Here is a 23,623-nt window from a genome sequence, read left to right as displayed (position 1 = left end):
AATATTTCCTCAAGGGGAAACTGAAACCGTTGAAGTAATTTTATAGGTTTGTTTTTCATTTTCTTTTGACATTAATTAAATTGCCACGAAATATAAATAAAAGACGAACGCTTCTGACTTGTGAAGAAAAAGGAAAATGCGGTTTATAACAAAAGTTTTAATGGAAATTTATTTATTATTAGTCTAGTTTTGTAGCTATAATATGCTTCTGCAAAACATCCAACTTACGATTTAAATAATACTTTCTTCACAAACTAATACGAAGTAGTTTCTTACTTTTTTAAGGACTGAAGTTTAAACAGTTACAGTTCTGTTGACTGCGTACAAAAGTTTTGGGGTAAAATGAGATGAAAATGAAAAATTGATTCGTATTTTCGTGTAGGTACATATAGAGAGATACATTGTAATTCGTGCTATTGTTTTCTATCGAAGCTTTAGCAGCGAAATTTTATAATGGCTGGTACGCCATACATGCTAAAAAATTGAAATAGACAAAAAATTTATACATACCTACATACACGTGTACATACATATATGAATACCTACACTATTTCGCCTGTTATTTTATGCATATTGTTTTTGATATTGACAATTATTTATTTTGCTTTGTCTTTATCTGTGTAGACATGGGTACACAGTGATTGAATTTCTATAACGAATTTATCTATTGAAACAATCAGGTAGGCAAAAAAATGGCAGAAATTGGCTAATTCGCGTTTTAAGCCGTTAAACGTCATTTTACATTTATAATAGGTATAATTTAATTGACTGTTTATTCAAACTACTGTTTCATTTCGTTATAATAATAGTTGTTGTATTCTTTTTTCATTATAGAAACAATTTAATCGTGATTTTTTTATAGTAGGGCGAGTATTAATTTTAATGATAGGTTTTATATTATATTAAAGATAGTATAATGGAGAATGATTTTTACCTTTTAGCTCTCAAACAACAAGCTAATTTTCCTCTCCTTATACCCTACTAAAGATGCTATTGTAGCGATTTTAATGAATGTATAGTCAACAAATCCAATATGGTGGATAGCCGCCATGTTAGGTAACGTATCAACGTATCCTTAAAATCTATTGGCGTATTTACGACGTTCCGGTAGGTGTTATAGTAAATTTTGTGGAACCGAAATTGTAAACTCATCTCATAGAAATAACGTGAAACCAGGTCAGAGAGTAAACATGCAATGTTTCACCTATAATCTCTAATCTCTCTATTCTGTTGCATTATCTGGCCTTTATTGTAAAGATTTATAGTTGTTGATTGTATTTTATAATTAATTAACAAATCGCTTTATGAGAACTACCCATCATGTTTATAAATAATTTATCCTATAACCACCATGTTTAAAAAGGATTTACCACTGGATTCCAAACAATTTTCAACTTATCAGAAACTTGAGTAAATTGTTTCATGGTGCTAATTTAATTTCCTTAAAGGGGAAGTAATTTTTTATAGTGTCAATAATAGTTATAAGGGTTCAATTTAAGAACGTTTTTTAGCATTGGAATTGTAAAAATACTACTATTCGCTGGCAAATGTTACTTGACACGGAGAAGTGTTGAAAGTAAAGTAGCGCAAATGCTTGATCCTGAAGGAAGCGTGAAAAATCTGTTAAGCTTTTCGCCAATATCAAACAGCTGCAATCCTTCAATTCACTTTACGCGAACTTCGGAAAAAGATACTAAGTTCGCATAAAATTAAAGATTCGTATTCCAATTTTTACACTTTCCATACATTTCTTATCCGCTCAAAAACATCACCTACGAGGAAACTCAACGAAGAAAGTGACGAAAATTTTACCGATAAAAGAATAATTTTTTTGACGTCTGTTATCAATTTTATTTGGCATTGGAAATTCTTCGTGAAAGACGTGGAAATTTTATTATGTTGAAGTTTCATCAATTTTCCCAAACTTTACTATAATTAGAATCGGTTTGCAAACTAGATCTGTGATAGGTTATTTCAGCCAAGCAAATCTACTTGAAAGGAAAACCTCCAATTTCTTTTCCCCTTGAGGTCTGACCACATTTCGAGAGAGTCGAAAGAATTTTCTGGTGAAGTCTAATCGAGATCGTTACTCGAAGTAAAGAAAACAAAAGAGAGTTAATCCTTGCCCATGAACTTTTTATTTTAACAAGAAAATTACTCAATACATTCAGGCCTTTCGAGAACCCTCGGTCAAATTAATCAATCTGTCCACCTCTACCTAGTGTATTAATAAAATATATCGGCTCGTTTTCGCTTAATGATATAATTTTATTAAACTCGAAAGGCGTAAACTCTTAATTTTGTTTAAAAGCATTTTTAATTGTAGACACTACTAGAGATATATCGAAAATATTGATTCGTTTTAAGCGGAACAAACTGTAGGTAATATGAGAAGTTGGACACGCGATATTTCAAAGCCGTTCTGACATTAAACTCCTATTAAAGTGCACTGTATACATTTTCAACGTATGTCATTCCATGTTAATCCACCTAGAGCTAACGTTATTACTTTTTATTAAATAGGTGATCGAAAAAAGTTTAATTATCATAAGAATAGAAAACTACATGTAGGTAAATAGAACAATGTGATGGTCCATCGAGCCGGATATCTAATATATTTATTGGCGTATTAATGGATATACTAAAATTTGAACGGGGAAATTCTGTCTTAAAATTAATTAGTCTTTCATTCCACAAGTGCTTTCCATGCTGGCATTCGCTATTACGTTACATACCTATAGCCCACCATTCGTATTACAAATGCAGTTTTCTTATTTTCGTTTTACATTATTTGACTTTCAAGTAGGTGAAGTAATAAATATTCAAACAGTTCTTTTATCAAGCCAATCTGTTTTGTGTACTTGTAACATTTTTCTTGTTATATTCGAATATTATTTGCTTCCGTTAGATTAAACAACCCTGTTGTAGATAGGTATTTGTGTCAGGACCTGTTGTTCTTATTTTTTCTTTGTGTACTTGTTTAAAAATAAATTATTATTCACCCTGATAGAATCCCTGGGGACAATGCCTCCCCTGATTGATACGAATCTCTTTCTTGGAAAAATAAAACAGAATTAGTACATAAATACAATTGTATAGTGGGTGTCCTTAAAATCCTTGCCAACATTTTATTAATGTATACATATATCATGTTCCTCATTCCTACTATGAATTTCAACTAACAATAAAACGTTTTACCCTTAAATAGTAGAAAAAGATGTACTCATTTTAAGAGTTAGTGAGTTACAGAGTAGAGCGGTAACTTTTGAAGTTGATATTAAAAATCTTCAAATGTGGGTTACCTATACAGGCGACGGACGTTTAAAGCATGCACAACCCAGACTTTTATCTTTTTCGCCTTTTCTACGTATTTTATAGCAGTACATAATGGTTTATACATAAACTTTAACATCGATTTAATTTTTGGTTAGATTGAAGTAACTTCTTAATTTTTTATTTGGTATGCAGTACCTATATGAGTTAATTTAGTGTTTTTTTTTTAACTTTCGAGTATAAAATCGCTTTGGAAATTAGTGAAACGTACGAAAATTTCGTACCACTATACGCAGATAAATTATCATAGCCAGGAGCCGTTAAATGAGATGTTTACAGGATCGATAGTGCCAGAGCTAAAGGCTTACTTGCACTTTGCGGTTACGTTGTTTTGTAACAGGGACTTCCAGAAGATTTGTAATTTACATAATAGATTGGAATTAGCAGCTTTGTTAGCAAACCTTTTGTACGAAATCTAAATTTTTTGCTATGTTAAAGCTTAGCGTAGGTGTGTTTGCAGTATCAAAATATTTTGCCTTAAAATAAACGAATTAACTATTAATATTCCGTTGTTTAGGCATCGTATTCATTCTACTATTCAGGAAATAAACACAACGGTGAACAAATAACCTGTTCAACGTGTATTTTACATATCATTATTGATACAAACACCCTCAAGTTACCAATATTTTATTAACGTACGACAAACAGTGATTTCTTTACTTTATTTGGGAACAAACCGTAAAATATCCACAAACCGAAATGGGAAACTTAGTTGTGATTGACACCAACATACCTAAAGTTCGTGAAGGGGTGGAATATTAAATGCCCCTAATTGTAGGTTTCAACGCTTATAACTTGTGACAATATACAAAACTGATATTTAATAGTAGGTACGTCAAACAAATATAACACTTCCGGTGTATAAACGCGAGTATAATCGCTTGTAACGAACTTCTGAAGGATTGTTTGCCTATTTTAAACAAGTTGCTCTCTTTTATATTACCGAAACAGTAGATAAAGTTAATCAAAAGATGCAATTGATCGTGCATATGTGAGATGTTGCTAAACGTGCAATGTAGATTTTGCTAATAAATATAGGTCTCGTACGGACCCAAATTTAGTTTTGATGGTGTTTATTGATTGCTCCACCGAACGTTTATTGCGTACAATTTCAGTAATGACTTGTTAATTTCGTCGCGAATACATTCTCGCCATGGTGACATTTTGTTTGATGTATGGAGTTGTCAGTTTGATCAATCCTCAATTGACCTTACGTTTATTAACTTAATTTATGATGATGACTATTCCAGTGATTGTCTTTACGACTTCTAGTGTAATTATAGATCTGAATATTCTAGGAAACTAACCACGTTCATTTATACGATTAGATTTTATTTGTCATTCGTCGTAATGGGGGCGAACGCGTTTCTGGTGTAATATTGCTTTTATTCTGGGAATGAAGAAATATCCGAAAAACGGTGAAAACACTTCCTATTTTGAATTGCTGAAAACGAATGGGGAAACAGAACAAATAAAATCTGCGTAGATGCGAAAAAATGGTAGCGTCTGTAAAGCACTAGATTTCCGACGTGAAAAAACAGTAATATAATGGGTAATAGGGTAATAAGTGTATACTGGGTTTAGCGGCAAAACAAAAGATGTTCTTCATACGTGTCACTTGTCTTATTAATCGTGTTTACAACAGCAGCATCCAAAACTATGCAGAATATGAATCGATTATTCTCTGTAGGGTTATGATAGTAAAGTACAGAAGAATATTTGAGTGTCCTGCGGCGCTCGTTAAGGATCAGTGTTATCACACGTAAAGGAATATGAATATTAGCGATTTTTAAACTGTGCGAATATATTTGGTATGTATTAGTTAGCTAAATCCACATGGCGAAGTAAAAACGAAGCGGAAAGGATTAATGATATTGAACTAGTTTATATCCGAAAAGGGTTTTGGTACCTATATGAGTACCTAAGTAACGAAGAAGTAAATTTAATTATTCACACATGCGTGTAGGTAAAATGAAGAGAGAATTAAATGAACTTGGGTTCGTATAACACATGTTAAAATAACGTTCTTTGTTTTTACTAGCAGTAAGAATGTTATCCTGTAGTGGAAATCTAATTTTTAGGATTCAGAGAGGCTTCTCTTGTCTCTATTATCTCCCTCGAACTCACAAACCCGTAATTTTAACTGTAGTAAAAGCAACAACTAAATAAAAATTGATAAAGTAAACTAATTTATAGTTTAAAAGTAATCCCTACAGGAGAACTGATAGGTAATATCGGTGCCCGGTAAATTTACCTATTGTATAAAAAGTTTTATTTTAATTTGATCAGTACAGTTAGTTATTGATTATGCGTCGAAAAGTTTGGGTTGTTAGAATATTAGAAACAAAAAATTTGAGTTTAAAAACTGCAAATACTAAGAAAATTTATTATCTTCTACTATTTATCGCTTTCAATATAAATTTCCATAAAACACATCTGTTTTTAATTGCTTTTTTCAATTGAATAGATATATTTGTTCTCTAAATAGGTAGATGCTTTAATTTTTAATGATGCGCCAGGAAAAATGGGTCAATAGGTACCTAACTACCTAGCAAAAGTGAGCTTCGTGCATTCCGGAATAAAATTTTACACGAACTGTATAATATTGAAATTATTTTTGTTGTAATTCAGATTAGCCGCAGATTTCGCTGATGTGTTTTTAATTTTTCCGTAATCAATTAAACAAAAAAGGATAGTAGGTGATAAGAAAAGTTGAGGATTATTTCCGTTGTATAAGTATAGAAAGTTATTGGCATGTTAGTGTTCCGGAAACAATACCGAATAGTCCGATCCAAGTTTATATAGTCTAATGTTCTATCAGCGCTTAATCTTGGCATAGATTAATAAGTCGCTATATCTTTCCGTAATGAAAGTGCCGACCTAAAATATGTGTATAAGTCGTGTCGACTTTATTGAATTTTGCCGGATCGAGAAAACGGTGAAAATAGGAAAATTTGTGACTTGTGAACGACTTTGAGAATGTTTGAATTGTAAAGCGGCACTTTATGTTAATTTTCATTTATACTTGAAACTAGCAATCAGTCGGAAAAAGAAGGCGGAGAAGAAATGTTCGCCGAAATTGGAACAGCTATTGGTAAAAAGTGCTGATTTCATCTTCTGCAAGCCTTCTTTCCCGTCGGCTGCTCTTGATAACATTCTCCCGAAATCGAGCAGAAAACTGTCAAGTTTGTCGCCTTAAATTTTAATGAAAACTTGATCCGTTTTACCTCTTTGTTTAAACATTATCGTTAAATTTTCATGAGAATCGAAGAAATCTCTATCAGGTTTCCCTTCTTTTTTTAACAGACCCAGAAAATAAGGCAGTGCAATACGTTTGCACCTAGTTCTAAGTAATAACATTTTTTCTTTTTTTTTCAGGATTGGCTCAGGTGCAGGTGAATTTGGGTAAGGTGTTGTCTAAATGGCATAATGTAGAATAGACACTTAAAGATTCTACATCAGCAGCCTTAACAGATATAATTTTCTTGCTAGCTAAATTTGCCGCATATTTATTCGTGATGAATAACTTTTTTTTATTACAGGTTCATCCAATTTTGTTATGTATTCGAAACGTTAAGGTGCCATTCAATCATTTTATTTTCGCGAAAAGTTGGTGGCGTTCGCGGTCGGTAGTGATGTGAAATGTATTTGGTGATTAGTTACGAAATGATATGGTCGATGGTCTCCCCTGTCAATCTGAACAGAACGTGGACCGTGCACCCACAACACCCTGGACATCCGACGCGGGACAGATCAAGGTTTCGGTGAACCCCATGGTGGTCTAGCCGACGCCTCAAAGTAACTCACTAGTAAATATTGTTTCAAATAGACCTGGTTGGCAAATTTTTATATATTGCTATATTGATTTTTATTATTTTGGGGCTAATTTGGTGGTACCGTCCAATAAGATAAGTTACAAACTGTAATTTAGTGTATTATTGGGCTACCCTGTGTGTTCTATTGTCAGTTGTTAATGTATTAGGGACAGACCAATGCAGGTGCTGCGCCTGTGACGTCTAATTTTAATAGCAATTTGGGCTCTGTGATTACAACTGCTGTTTTAGGTCCTTTATATTTTTCTAGTTGTTGTCTTTGATGTGACAGGTATCAAATTACAATTACAATGCAGGGTGTTTCGTCCACGCTCTCATATTTGGGTGTAGTGTCGTTCCACTCATATTACACCATGTACCAAACCTTTCTGTATGTTTATGTACTTTTACACTTGCCAATCATTGGGTCTGTTTGATTTTTTTTTTCAGATTTTAAAGTAGTAATGTAGAAGCGTTATTCAGCTTTTAATTAACAGCATTATCGTGTTGATTTTAAAAATTTTAAAATTAATTTAATTTTGCATGTTGATAATATAATTTCTTCAAAAGAAAGATCAAATTACACAGTTACTGTAGTTTTTCATCAAAATTATAGATAATATTAGATTAGATACTTGTGTTGACAAAAGAAGCATAAAAATTATTCACATTGAAAGATTACTATGATATAAATTCAATAATTCCTTTAAATGTTAGTAAAGAAGTAGGTACTACCTATCAGTAAATATTCACAAAAAATATATTCGCGTTCGACAGTTTTCTCACTTAAACTCACCCTGACGTTATTGTTTATTAGTTGTATTTAGTATTTGATTAGTTCTTTACAATTTCTTGTGGTTTTGTCGTGTTTCTGTTGTTCCAGGTCTCGATTCGTTAAAGGTTATTCCATATTCGGGACAACAGTCCGCTCACTTGTATACCTATATCATACCATACCTTTCCTGATAGGGGATTAAAACGACTAAAATACTTCGAGGCCATTTTGTAGTAACACTTTGTTAGCAAGCCTAAAAGATACTAAAACAGAATAAAAACGTCGTAACTTTATCGATCACTATAGGTACTTTTTAAAGCTTTCCGTGGCTATTTGTGTATGGAGAAGTAACTTATTTTCTTTTCATTTTAATATTTTTTTTTTTTTTTTCGAAAGATCAAAATTCAGAACTTAGAATTGGACCGCCTGACTAAACTTTCAGTCTGTGTTGACAAAGCCTTCGGTGAATAAACAGTAATATTGAATAATATATAAAGTGCTTGAAGTGCCTTTGGGCGACAGTCTATGGAACTCAAGTTTCCTCAAACATACAAAACTATCGACTTCTCCAGGCAGGAAATGGTTGGAATGTTTCGTAACTTTCAAATGGAAAAACTAATAATATTATTGAAACAAATAATGCTGGTACCTGCAACCATAAATACTGTCCAATTTTACGGTGAATGTTCTGGACACAATCCATACGTCTTACATTAAATACCTTTGCAAAAGAAGATCGAAAACCTTTCCCGTTTGCAATGTACTTTGTAGCTTCCCAAAATTCATATTTAACAGTTTCAATCTATTATGAGAGCAAGTTTCTCTTTGCAGACCTTATGATTATAAAACGCGGCGTGGTTGTTTTTGAATGTGCCATAAACTTTAGGGTTCGTAGACCCACAATGCTCATTAGATTGGAGATCGACCGCAATAGCACTTTCAATGTATCATGAGGGCAAGTTTCTCCCTGTGGACCTTCTCATCTAAAAACGCAGTGTGGTTTTTGTTTTAATGTAGCATAACTGAAGCTTAAGGTTTGTAGACCCACAATACTCATTAGATTGATAGATCGACCGCAATATGTTTTGCAGCTTCTCAAATTTGTACTAAGCACATTATGAGGGCAAGTTTCTCCCTGTGGACCTTCCCATCTTAAAACGCAGTGTGTTTTTTAAACATACCATAACTGAAGCTTTAGATTCCTAGACCCACAATGCTCATTAGATTGATAGATCGACCGCAATATGTTTTGCAGCTTCTCAAATTTGTACTAAGCACATTATGAGGGCAAGTTTCTCCTGTGGACCTTCCCATCTTAAAACGCAGTGTGTTTTTTAAACATACCATAACTGAAGCTTTAGATTCCTAGACCCACAATGCTCATTAGATTGATGTATCGACCGCAATATGCTTTGTAGGTTCCCAAAATTTGCAATTTAGTATTCCCAACACTTTATGTGGACAAGATTTTAGGTTCCATAAAGAAACTATACGTTCATGGGCATATAACCCTCATTAGAACAATAAATCAACCAGAATGAGCTAGATGAAAAGCTAGTTGGAGACATATTACAAGCAGAAACAGGAGTTAAAGGGGCAGGGGTAGATCTAGATTATAATATCGTTCGCAAATAATTTTATTTATAGAGGTGTGGGATGTTGTACAAATTTATATGAATTTAGGGTGAATGATGAGCATTTAAGTACTGCGATGGTTTGTCGTGAAACGTTTATAAATGTAAGTGGTTAAGTAAGTGCTGCTTGATATTTCCACTTTGTCCCGTAAATATTTGAAGTTGTGACACCTTTCCCTTAATTCTGCCCTGTCAGTTAATGGTGCGGTATGTTGATCGTTGTTTATAAAAAGATTAATTTATGTATGCTAGCCGAGAAACAATTTGCGTTAGAAGAGAACTGTGTGCACATTACGGCGGATATTTGTTTTATTATTTCCTATTCTTTCGCGGCAACTTATCCGGGAGCATTAAGACTCGGGGCGAAATATGGGGCTTTAAATGACTTCCTGTTAGATTCGGGTTACAAATTACACCTTAAAATAACGTAATTTACATCGAAAACCGTAAAATGCGAACGATTAAATGGTTCTTCAAACTCTTTTACTTTGTTGCAAAACGAACAACTACCAATACGTACCAAGTAACTACCCTTATACATATCAATAGATTTCTATCCTTTTGACTCCTATAAGTAATCGAATATTCAAGTTTTATCCTGAAATTTGGGCACAATAAATCGTGATATTAGCAGGACGACTTATTCCTTCTTTAAATGTGTCACTACGATTATGATTTAAGATGTAATTTTGAATTTAGAATTATGCGAGGGAATTTGCTTAGATGATTTCGGGGTAATTACACTTACGAAGAAGGGGATACAAGAAATATAAAAGGGATTGCCTCAAACGCTAATATATTCATGAGTGCATATAATAGGTTGTGACCCGGATGGTTGATAAGAATTACAACTAATATAAAATAATGTTCTGATTATTTCCAAAAGCTTCGTAGTGGTTCCGATTTATGGACCGCGGCTGCTAGTTTTGGGGTACATCAAAGACGCCATCGGTATCGATTACCTGCGGCATTCGTTCGCAATAATAACGCTACTGAATATTCTGCCTGATAGCCCTTTTACGGTGTAGCTAGAGGAGCCAAAATTGGCTTGAATTAAGTTTGTCTCCAATAGTCTTACAAAACTCAATATGACAGAGGTTCTAGCAAGTGTTGCAGGCCGGAGCCCGTTGGGTTTTGTAGTCGTCTTTATCTTTATACAGTTTCGTTTTGTTTTGTATTTAGTGCTAGAGATAGTGTTAGAAATTTCCTAGGGAAAAAGTGTTGTATGCATTTAAATAAAATCAGGCGAGAATCCTGTGCATGTTTTAAAAGTAGGTGACTGTAGAATTCAGGATACAGACAGCTTAATTTTGATCTTTCGAATGGAAAAAAGCTTTTCAATGTACGGAGCAAATCGCCGAGTTTTTGCTCTTCTATTTTCTTCCATCAATTTAAGCTTTTGAATTTCGTAAAAGGCTCATTGTACCGAATAAAATTTAAGTAAGTAATTAGACTCCGTACTCCATTTGCCTCTTTTTTCATCAGTCATTTCTTTTTGTTTGTTTTTTCTTTTGCCCTTTTGTTTAAATTTACTTTTTAATTACACCAAAAGTATAGGAAAGTAGCTATGTACCTGGCGTCAATAAAAGTAAAATTTTATTCTGATTTCTGATGATTTCGCTTTCGTCCTTGTATTTTTCGTTTACTACCTCTTCCCTCTTTCGAAAGGTGAACGCGTCTGAAACACGTTTGTCGTATTTAAGCGTTTATTTTTAGTGTACACAAAACGTCAAAGCTGCCTTTATTGTCAAAGACTTGATTCAGTTTGTGAGGCACCTGCCACACACTACTACATACAAAAGCTTCACCTAAACGTTAATTATTTGCCAACGAACTAATTGGTTTTATATTGTATATTCTCATAGGCGCAACTTTATTCTAACTTATTATTTGTATTACGATCAAAGCGCACTAACTATAAGCTTAAAAAAAATCACGGTTCATTGTAATTTTTCAAAATTTAAGCTTGAATGCGGCGTTTTCAGTTCTGCATGTTCTAAATACCTCGTAGGACCACACTGCTCATTAGATTGGTAGATCGGTTGCATTATGAGGGCAGGTTTTTCCTTGTGGACCTTCTGATAATAATAAGCTGCGTGGTCGTTTTTGAACGTACTATAACTAAAGCTTTAGGTTTGTAGACCCACAATGCTCATTAGATTGATAGATCGACCGCAATATGCTCTATAGCTACTAAAAATTTATATTTAGCACCTTGAATGTATTATGAAAACAAGTTGCTCCTTGTGGACCTTCTGATCTTAATAAATTGCGTGGTCGTTTTTGAACGTACTATAACTAAAGCTTTAGGTTTGTAGACTCACAATGCTCATTAGATTGATAGATCGACCACAATATTCTTTGTAGGTTACCAAAATGTGTGCTTTAGTATTTTCAGCATATCATGTGAACAAGATTTTAGGTTTATAATCTGTCTGACTTTCCTGAAATGAATTTTCCATACAAAAACTTTAGGTTCATGGGTCTATAACCCTCATTAGATCAATAAATTGACCGGAATAAGCTGCAATTTCTCAAAATTTCACCAGGAAATCGCTCCAAGCTTACAAAAAAGTTGTGGTATCGTCTTCGAAGATACGACATAAAGTATGTATTGCAAGCAAATTCTAAGTGGTTGCAGCGTATTTTTGTTTGTTAATGAGTAGGTAAATGAACATTCTATTTTAAATATACAGTTAATTTTGAGTAATTTCGTGAAACTTTCAGATGTTTCTGTCTATTTTGCTTTAACAAGTCTTTGATCTCACAATATATCCTTACTAGTAATTTTTCAGTTAAATGTTTGTTTAAATTTATAATGACGGGCTTGAACTAATCGGCTTATAGATAACGTATATTTGAACGTATGTGGATGTAAGGTAGGATTAATATTTGGTTGTGTTGCCTTCCCATTTTCTTTACAAGCTAAATGTAACAAGTTATTTCAGCGTAACGTTAATTAACGTTAGACATAAAAACCGAGCTTCTGGTTTCGTTTATTTTCAACGTAGAGACAGGGAATGAGAATAGCACGTTGTGTCATTATTAGGTTGCCTAGTCTATTAATTAAGACTTACTGTAAATGCCTTCCGATGCAGGTGCCCCATTGCTTCCCCTTTTCTTTCTGCATTTGAACATTTATAGTTTTCCTTTAAATTTTATGTTAGACACTTAATGCACTCCAGAAGCTCTCTATAAGCACTTAGTGAAATTAAAGTCTGTATATTTAGGTTTTATCGTGAAAATGTGTCTTCATAAAAGCATTTATATTGTTTAAATGTTGCTGTATATAGATACCAGTGCCGTCTCATCGTCAACACATTCATCAACTAAGTGTACTGAAGAATCTGTAGACCAGGTCCTTTCTAATATTTGCTGTACAATGCCGATGGAATTGATTTCTCAACGATTTTCTTCAAAAATATTTAGGTACGTCGTATTTCAAAACGTTCTGTAAAAGTTGATGTCGAGTAAGGAGCTACTTGCAATAATAATTAAACCGTCAGTACAAGTAAGTTTTCGGCGTGAGATATGATTCGGTGTAATAATTAAAAGTTTAGGAAGTGGAACAGATATTTCCGGAGAGTGTTCGTATAATTGGGCTTGTTTATATTACGTTCTTCTTTGAAGACTTGCCAAATTACGTGATAAGATGGAGTAGTAGGTAACCATTCCCGTTCATCTTGACGAACAGTTCTCATAAAAAGAGAAGTAATTTCTTCTTCCTTTTCACCTGATACGCAACCGAAATGTACGAATACACTCGTGAAGGAAAATGATCAATTAGAAAACCGTTTCTTAAAAGATTACACATTCGAGAAAAGGACTTTTGATGATCATGGTAATTAAGAAAACGCCGAACAACCGTTTTAATGAACGAATCTTAAAGTATAATGAGGTGACGCAATTATAAAACTACAAAGTTTTTAATCCTGATTCACTTTCGGTGAAATTTGCATTTACCTTCAACTGTTTTACGACCACCTTCTCATTTAACAGGTAACTTTTATTAAATCGCCATGAATCATCCATTTTATTACTTGTTTTACTCAAAGAATAGGTAGATTCTAACTGATCCTTTGGGAAAATACAGTAAAAAAATTACTAAGCACCTATTCAGTGCAAAATAGACGAGCGATTGGCCAAATATCGCCGAAATCAGATTGATTAGATTAAGTTACTACAGATTGTATTTGATTGGAACTATGGTGTAATTGTCCTATTTTATTACATCCTGAATTATTATAGAACCGTAATAATCCTGAGATGTTCGACTTCAAAGAACAATCGACATTAGTAATAGCGAGTCATTAAACTTATGAACGACAAACGATGTAAGATAAATGCAGCAACATCTTTTGAACATTTCGTCGATTTTTCAGCGGAATATTCTTAATATTGTATTCAGTTGAACAGGATGTTCGCGCTGCCGTTATTGAAGCATAATAATATTTCCAGCGAGCACAAAGGAGCTACGTAGTAAAAACAAAAGAAAGTTATGAAATCGATTTTGTACAACCAACGAAAACGATACGGTTTAAATGCAGTGGAAAAGGAAGCGCCTGCAAATATTTTCACAGTTAAATTCATGTTGTTTCGTTAAATTAAACTGAAATATATTTATTACCCCATAATCTACCCTACAAATGACACACCGTCCCGGTGTGTTTTTCTGCCATTCGAGTCACCAATAAATTCGCGCTTAAAAACGACTCTGCAATCTGTTCCCACTGTTATAGAGGTGACGTCATTCTTCAAAATCGAACTGTTCTGCTTTTGTTATCACTAAATTATAATAGACTTACTTAGAGTTACGAAGTCTTAGTTTGTCTGGTATACGGAAATAAGTCGTTGTACCTGGAAGTAGCTTCAAACATAATCCAGATCATCATTTCCATGATAGGAAATGACGGCCATGTGGTTGTTTTAGAATGTATCACAATAGAAATGTTACATTCATGTACCCACAACGCTCATGAGATTTGTAGCTTTTCGAAACTTGCGCTTTGACACATTGAATGACTTTTCCAAACCGAGATGTGATCGTTTTTCAAAGTGCCACAACAGAAACGTCAGGCTCGTGGGTCCACAACGCTCATTAGATTAATGAGTTAGTCAGAACGCGTTGTGGCTACTCAAAATTTTACGTTTCTTATCAAAAAAATATAGTAAACCACAATGGGAACGTCAAATTCATAGATTCTCAACGCTTGTGAGATTAAGAAGGTCAATCACAGAGCTTTGTAGCTTTTCAAAACTTGTGCTTTGACACTTTCAACGTATTGTGAGGGCACGATTTTAAATTTATGACTCTGTTGACCTTTCTAAAACGAAACGTGATATTTTCTGAAAGTGCCACTACAGAAACAGTAAGCTCAAGACCCCACAACGCTCATTAGATTAATGAGTCGATTGGAACGCGTTGTGGCTACTCAGAATTTCACGTTGGAATCGTTAGAAGTTTACAAAAGCGTTGTGATGTCATCTTGGAAGATGGACGATGGAAGATTTTCCTTGATCGCCTTTGCCATTTAAAAAGTAGCTTATCAAAAGAAAACCATTTTCTTATCAAAAAACTATAGTAAACCACAATGGGAACGTCAAATTCATAGATTCTCAACGCTCATGAGATTAAGAATGTCAATAACAGAGCTTTGTAGCTTTTCAAAACTTGTGCTTTGACACTTTCAACGTATTGTGAGGGCACGATTTTAAATTTATGACTCTGTTGACCTTTCTAAAACGAAACGTGATATTTTCTGAAAGTGCCACTACAGAAACAGTAAGCTCAAGACCCCACAACGCTCATTAGATTAATGAGTCGATTGGAACGCGTTGTGGCTACTCAGAATTTCACGTTGGAATCGTTAAAAGTTTACAAAACCGTTGTGATGTCATCTTGGAAGATGGAAGTTGGAACGTTTTTACTTAAAATAGCTTCTAATTTAATCCAGAAAATTGTTTTCCGTGATTATACGTTTATCGCCATTATAATTTAAAAATTAACCTATCCAAAGAAAAATTGCAAATTGCTAGATTATTTGGTTTTAGGTAGCATAAACTGTGTCGGCGCTTGGGTTTATTAAGACGGTTGATTTATTGAAAAGTGAAGCACAATTTGTTAGTAAATCGTGGGGATATATCTAATGATGAGTTGATGAAGAATTCATGCAATTTTTATTTCCCTTGAGTGTTCGTAGGGAATGTGGATATCTTTAACTTTAGGCATCTCATTGCTTTCGCATTAGGTTGTGCAATAAATTGTAGAGTACCTGAAAACGACGGCTAAAAATTTCCATTAACGAAGCATGCCCGTCGAGTGCTTTGGAAAGATACAGTTCCGTGAAGTTGCTGATACAAACTTTTTAAAATGTTCAAAGTTGAAACAATTGGGTCACGAATTTATATTTCGCTTCAGCAACTCCGGCGAAATTTATTACCGAATTATTGACTCTGTTTTTCAAGTGTGGTACAAACCTAAACAAATTTTTCATTTCTACANATGTCAATAACAGAGCTTTGTAGCTTTTCAAAACTTGTGCTTTGACACTTTCAACGTATTGTGAGGGCACGATTTTAAATTTATGACTCTGTTGACCTTTCTAAAACGAAACGTGATATTTTTTGAAAGTGCCACTACAGAAACAGTAAGCTCAAGACCCCACAACGCTCATTAGATTAATGAGTCAATTGGAACGCGTTGTGGCTACTCAGAATTTCACGTTGGAATCGTTAGAAGTTTGAAAAAGCGTTGTGATGTCATCTTGGAAGATGGACGATGGAAGATTTTCCTTGATCGCCTTTGCCATTTAAAAAGTAGCTTATCAAAAGAAAACCATTTTCTTATCAAAAAACTATAGTAAACCACAATGGGAACGTCAAATTCATAGATTCTCAACGCTCATGAGATTAAGAATGTCAATAACAGAGCTTTGTAGCTTTTCAAAACTTGTGCTTTGACACTTTCAACGTATTGTGAGGGCACGATTTTAAATTTATGACTCTGTTGACCTTTCTAAAACGAAACGTGATATTTTCTGAAAGTGCCACTACAGAAACAGTAAGCTCAAGACCCCACAACGCTCATTAGATTAATGAGTCGATTGGAACGCGTTGTGGCTACTCAGAATTTCACGTTGGAATCGTTAAAAGTTTACAAAACCGTTGTGATGTCATCTTGGAAGATGGAAGTTGGAACGTTTTTACTTAAAATAGCTTCTAATTTAATCCAGAAAATTGTTTTCCGTGATTATACGTTTATCGCCATTATAATTTAAAAATTAACCTATCCAAAGAAAAATTGCAAATTGCTAGATTATTTGGTTTTAGGTAGCATAAACTGTGTCGGCGCTTGGGTTTATTAAGACGGTTGATTTATTGAAAAGTGAAGCACAATTTGTTAGTAAATCGTGGGGATATATCTAATGATGAGTTGATGAAGAATTCATGCAATTTTTATTTCCCTTGAGTGTTCGTAGGGAATGTGGATATCTTTAACTTTAGGCATCTCATTGCTTTCGCATTAGGTTGTGCAATAAATTGTAGAGTACCTGAAAACGACGGCTAAAAATTTCCATTAACGAAGCATGCCCGTCGAGTGCTTTGGAAAGATACAGTTCCGTGAAGTTGCTGATACAAACTTTTTAAAATGTTCAAAGTTGAAACAATTGGGTCACGAATTTATATTTCGCTTCAGCAACTCCGGCGAAATTTATTACCGAATTATTGACTCTGTTTTTCAAGTGTGGTACAAACCTAAACAAATTTTTCATTTCTACACATTTATGCATATTGGCATTACAATTCCATATAGGTACATAGAAATAAAAATAAACTGAACCCCGACGTGCCTGCTGCTAACAAATGTTGTAGATACGGAAGTTGAAAAAAATGTAAATGTTTTTTTCTCTTAACCCCTGTAACGATCTAGAGGTGAAGCAGAAATTTGTTAGTGCGCTTTTTAATATTCATCAGAAAAAATGTTGTAAGGAAAATCAGATTGTCGGAGAGAATTAGTAACGGGAATGAATAGGGAAGGGCATGTGGTAGAATGATTGATTAAGATTGCAAGAAAACGCTTTTCAAGCGCCTAGACTGATAAGGTTGGCCTGAAAACAACCAATTCCACAACAAACAGAGCGGACGTGACGTGGGTAGTTGGCGGAGAAAAAAAAAACAGATTTAAAGACGAAAATTTTTAATTTCCCCTTGTCTGAATTAGTGATTTGACCGATTAATCGATTCTGAGTAACCCTAAAGCTTAATTCGATCTCGTAATTAGTCATTTAAATAGTCATCCAGTTCCAGAATGTTGTTATTACAAAGGAAGAGATAGGTAGTCGCAGTCACAGTTATGATTGCATAATTTTTCTGTCATTCAAACAACTTAATAAAATCTGAAGAATCGTCACCGATAGGGCCTACATACGCCGATCAGAGAGCCTATTTCTTACGACCTTTAAAAGAAATAGAAAGCTTCTTGGGTTGTCTGTACACGTATGTACAATATCTAATAAGTATCCACACATACGTATAAGAAACCAAAATATCTCCATTCGGTTGAAGCAAGCACAGCTTATCATTCCTCACTGCACGCACCAGTTTCCATAAACTGACAATTTTATCAGTTTCTTCCAGAACGCGTAGCTAAAGGTATTATAAAGAGAAAAAAAAGAAAATGAGAAAGAAAGCCGAATCGGTTTCGACGTCAGTTACATAAGTTATTTACGCTTTAAATTCGTAGAAGTAGTCGATGCTTAGAAGATTATAAAGTCAACCACAATGTTTTGTAGCTTTTCGAAACTTGTGCTTTGCCACTTTAAACGCATTGTGAGGGTACGATTTTAAATTTGTGACTCTGTTGACCTTTCTAAAACGAAACGTGATATTTTTTAAAGTGCCACAACAGAAACAGTAAGCTTATGAGCCCACAATGCCTATTAGATTAATGAGTCGATCAGAACGCGTTGTGGCTACTGAGAATTTCACATTCGAATCTTTAGAAGCGTCGTGATGTCATCTTGAAAGATGGAAGGTGGAAAGTTTTCCCTAAAATAGCTACTAACTTAACTCAAATAATTGTTTCCATGATTAAACGTTTATCGCCTTTGCTGTTTAAAAAATAGTCTATCAAAAGAAAACCATTTCCTTATCAAAGATTATAGTGAACTAACGCGATTTGGTCGTTTCAGAATGTACCACAACAGAAACGTGAAATTCATAGACCCACAACGCTCATGAAATTAAAAAGGTCGATTACAGAGCTTTGTAACTTTTCAAACTTTACATTGTCACTTTGTATGGGCAGGATTTTAGGTTTGTGACTCTCTTGAACTTTCTAAAATGAGATGTGATCGTTTTTCGAAGGTTGGTGGGCCCACAACGGTCATTAGATTAATGGGTTGACCAGAACGCGTTGTGGCTACTCTAAATTTCACGTTGGGATCGTTGAAAGCGTATAAAAACTGCGTGATTTCATAAAGTTCGTACTGTGGACAAATTTCAAGTTACTTTAGTGTATTGTTGACTGATAAGTTTTGCCTTAAAATGACTTCTAACTTAATCTAGATAATTGTTTCTGTGATTATACCAGAACGAGTAGGTATGGGTATTGTAAAGTAAAAAAAAGAAACTGAAAACTAAAAGTTGAATCGGTTTCGACGTTAGTTATGTAAGTTATTTAGGTAGGTACACTTTAAATTCGTAGTCAAGTAGATACATAGAAGTAGTCAAAATGTAATCGTTTATATGTAAATTAGTTACACAACCCTTCCCGAGGTTTGCATAATATACATATGCATATTTTGTTTATGTAGTTGCTTATCGTCTCTTTCTAATGGTTTTCACAATGCCAATTTATATTTTCGGAATTCATCCAATCACACACAGAAGAATCCAATTTTTATTAGCTAGTCAATAATCAAAAAAAAAATTGTGTTTTCGGTTTTATTTTTCCATTTTTCTGTACTGTACTGTACTGTAGTGCACTAGACTGTTGTATCTTGTGCAGTTTATTCTAAGCGAAACTGGAATTTCTTGTCATTTTACGTGTCGGTTGAAAAAGGTAAAATAAAATGAAACTAGCGGCGCTTCCGCAAAAATTTTGTTGAAATGTTGCTAAACGAATTTTTTACTTTAAATGCAATCAAGTTCGAAGCTGTTCGTCTTCGAAGCGCTAATGATAGACGAACGAGCGTAGAATTCAGTTACAACGCCGAACAAGGAATATACGTAAGCCGATGTACCATAAGAAAAATGTTATCTACAGAAGCAGTTACTTCAATTGTGTTTGCTACAGTCTCAAAATTACTCAGATTAACTTTGTTCAACGTCGTAAACACGTACTGGAAACTATTTCATCTACGATTGAGGAAAAAAAGGCGCCATATGCAATTCAGGTCTCAACTTCATAACGAAAATTTACCATATATTAAACAATCTAGTCACTAATGTTCTGATATACTTCAGCTTCTTTTGCAAAAAGGGTAAACAGCTCAGTGGTTAGAATGGTCGATTCCTGGACGATGCAGTGCTTTATTTTGTGATCATTAATTTTTTAGTAATTTCTGTTGTCTTTCTAATGTTATGCAGTTTGTGAAGTGTGGATGGTTGTTGTAAGTACTTATATAGAAAAATAGGTGCACACTGCAGAGTAGTTTGTGTTTTTTAGATTTGTTTTTCCTCTTTCTGCAAAATAGCTACAAGTTTTATTTGCTTACCGAACAATTTGCAACAAACATACATTACTGAAAAGTTTATAAGCAAATTTGCACGCTATACAAACGAACATGCACCGTCGATATTTTAAAAAGGTTTTAAGGAAAATTCATTTCACGGAATTGCTTGAAGCATATTATATACACACAAAACGTAACCACGACCGCATATCCCTGCAAATGCGACCCATACAGTCGAGATTGATTTGATCATAAAACTTAAACCGCTTTTTTCTCCTTACTGAAAATGTGTTAACCCACTTTCTGCGGGCAGCGTAAACTGGCGACTAAACAGTGAACATGTCCAAATAATATTTATTAAGAATATATGAATTTCATATTTAGACTTTGTTCCGAAAAAGGCGATTGTGTTAAAATGGTTGTTTTAAATTTCAAACAGGGTAAAACGTTCGCGCGTTAACTTCTATTTCTATTTCCTTTTCACATGTTTTCACAAATTTTAAGTAGAACTTTGACGCACAAAACGTAAATTGCATGCTCAAGTTCTCCGTATGTATGTATGGGTACATCGTACCTACACTACATATGATGTAGCCAGCTCATTTGCAGACCTGCACATTATCCTCGGAACTCTCCGGGAGAGTGCTTACAAAATTTAATGCTACGTTCAACCTTCTGTTTTGTATAATGAAACTTAACCAAAACTGGCATAAATTCCGAGGATAGTTTATTAAGATCGTTTTACACCAGCATTTAAGCATTTACAAGCTATTTTCAAAGAAATATTTAATAATTCGAACAGGACGAAGACCAAAAATTAAAATTGCGACATTCGTATATTAAAATACTAAGGGGTTGAAGATTGTAGCTTTTTTTCCAAAAGAAAACCACAATAGTGCCTTTCAGATAATATTTCTACAAGAAACTACTATACGATATACCTAAACGTAAATTTTGTACAATAAAGCTTTCAGTTTTCGAGATGTAACGTAAAGGATTGTGCATAAAGAATTATCTATCTGTATACTGCCCCCGTTGAAGTTTTATCGTTAGAAACAAAGTTTGGTGGAAGGAAAGTTAGTGTCGTCTATATATCTTTGAAGGAAATCGTAGTAAGAAGAAGTTTCTATTTAAACACTTCGATAGAATGGTCAGAAATCCAGTCGGCATTTGCATAAGACTTTCCGGAGATATATTGTTGCAAAACCTGATCGAACTTTCTCAACTTTTCTCTCTCACTCGCTAGATAAAAGCATCAGGGAAAACAGAAAACACTGGTACATTTTACTGAAACCACAGAATTCGAAAGATATGTAGGGATGTCATCCTGCGACTCTTTTATAGCCCTAACCGGTAAAAAGTGGGGCCCCGTTACAAACGACCCGTTTAATGAGTAGACATTAAATACGCCATTTAATTCCTAAAACAACTAAGTTTTCTCCAGTGGATTATCCTGCCGTTTTAAGGAATATATTAATGCAGAGCAGAAGTTTTTTTTAAACATCGACTTCCCTTTTACTTTTTGAACTTGTTCCGCATCTTTATTTTCTCATATTGCTTCTACAACCACGTCTCCAATTGCTTAACTTTAAAAACTTTGAAAAAAAAATCACTGTACTGTAATGTTCTACGTACTTAATATCTGCAATTCTAGTGTGAGTCATTTAAAGTGGCGGTTCGGGCAATAAAACAGCTAAGATAGATAATAGACTGCAGCAATCGCTGTGGAATCAATCGCCTATTGTATGAATTAATGATTAATTGATTAAATTTCGATTAATTGAATAATTTGCTCAGTCCTTGTAGACACATCACTAGAAGCAGAAATAGTGCTAAGGGAGGCATCAGAACACCTAATATACTCGATGATTAGATTACAGTTTGCAAATAGTTGTGGAGATATTAGAAAATGCAAAGATTGGCTCGAACTATATCGGTTTTAAAATAAGTCTTATTTTGGTATTGATTTTCAGCACCAATTGTGTTGAACGTTTTAGAAGAAAATCACCGCTGTTTCGGAGATTTGTAAATCACAAAATTGGTAACTTATGTGGGTTGTTTTCGGCAGTTCTGTGTTTATCGGCAATCGAAATACAAAGGAAGTTTCATAATTTAAATTTCCGCAGTTAGAATTGTTTGCGGAAAGTTATAATTGTATCTTTGCATTGTCAGATTTTGTATTGAGTTCGGTGTACGGCAGGAATTTTATCGGTTTTTGATTAACGTAATGTAATCACAAAGCAATTAATGGTTGTGTTTTACATATGCAAATTGGCTGCAACTGACCTGGATTTAATACTCCACAATCGGTTGCTATCTAACGCCGTCAGAACTTTACTTTTTAACGTGAAAGCTTAATCGTAGTAATCGATTTAAAATTAATTTTTATCTACTGTTAATTTTAATCAACATAAGGTCGTCAGTCCTAAAACTGACACGCACCTCCACTTTTTCCTATCCTCAGCTAATCTTCGCATTTCCCTAAAACTGTTAGAACATCCCACATCCTTAACTATTTGTGAACGATAAACTAATTTAGGTACACCTCTACTCCTCTTAGCTCCTGTTTCTGCTTCTAATATACCTGCAACTAGCTCTTCCTGACAAACTATTTCGCCTATTTCTTATTGACTTCCATAGAGTTCTCTGTTCTCATATTCTTTCTAATACCTCTTCATTTCTAACCTTCTCTATCCACGGTATCCTCATCATTCGCCCTTATAATTTAGGGTAAGGAACTTAGTTTCTACCGGGTGTTCCACGACACCATATACCTTGTTTATGATTTCCTTTCGTCTTGGATAGCAGATAATATTACGAGGTCCTTTTTCCTTAATAGTAGAGTAGGTACTTCATTTTTGAGCCAGTGGCGTAGCAAATGCCTTTAACTCTTTTTAATACCGAACATTTCGGTAGTAGATAAACATTAAAACACAAGGACGGTGTCATCTTCGAAGCAAATTGCACAGGTACTACGTGACACAGTCCTTTAACTAATGTAATAACACTGGGCTAGGCCTTTAGCAAATGTCATTTAAAAACAAGGCAATGAAAGAATAAAAGGAAAAAAACAACATTTCCTTTTTCGTCCTTTTATTACTAACTTTATGTCCTGGTTTGAAAGCCAACCTGAAAACAATCCAGGCTATTCAATTATCCTTATCGAAAAGCTAAATTTCGACCCGTAACATAACAATAGAAAATAGCAAACTGTAAAGGATTTAGATGTGTAGGCACATTAATTTAATTCGGCAATTCTATCATTTATTTCTGAATACATTTGTTATTTCGAAATATCTATTATGCTCTGCCAATTTTAGGTAAATACTTTTTTTTAAGGGTTAAATTGCTTCAAAGAGAATTCGTCCTGAATACCGACGTAGAGGTACC

General features: G+C 34.1%; 2 protein-coding genes across 2 annotated transcripts in view; one reads left to right on the top strand and one right to left on the bottom strand.

Moving 5' to 3' along the window:
• Window positions 1–23,623, top strand: part of LOC108739900 (AP-3 complex subunit beta-2) — a 97,417-nt gene that overhangs the window by 26,088 nt on the left and 47,706 nt on the right. The window contains exons 2-3 of the mRNA XM_018473990.2: window positions 6,715–6,741; window positions 6,879–7,134. The gene's annotated coding sequence lies outside the window, so the exon portion shown is untranslated. The remainder of the gene's footprint in view (window positions 1–6,714; window positions 6,742–6,878; window positions 7,135–23,623) is intronic.
• LOC108739897 (zwei Ig domain protein zig-8) overlaps window positions 1–23,623 on the bottom strand; it is a 63,090-nt gene that overhangs the window by 17,771 nt on the left and 21,696 nt on the right. The window lies entirely within an intron of this gene.

Source organism: Agrilus planipennis, unplaced genomic scaffold (genome assembly GCF_000699045.2).
Source record: "Agrilus planipennis isolate EAB-ADULT unplaced genomic scaffold, Apla_2.0 scaffold7, whole genome shotgun sequence".
NCBI classification, from domain to species: domain Eukaryota; kingdom Metazoa; phylum Arthropoda; class Insecta; order Coleoptera; family Buprestidae; genus Agrilus; species Agrilus planipennis.
This window is presented reverse-complemented; position numbering and strand designations above follow the sequence as displayed.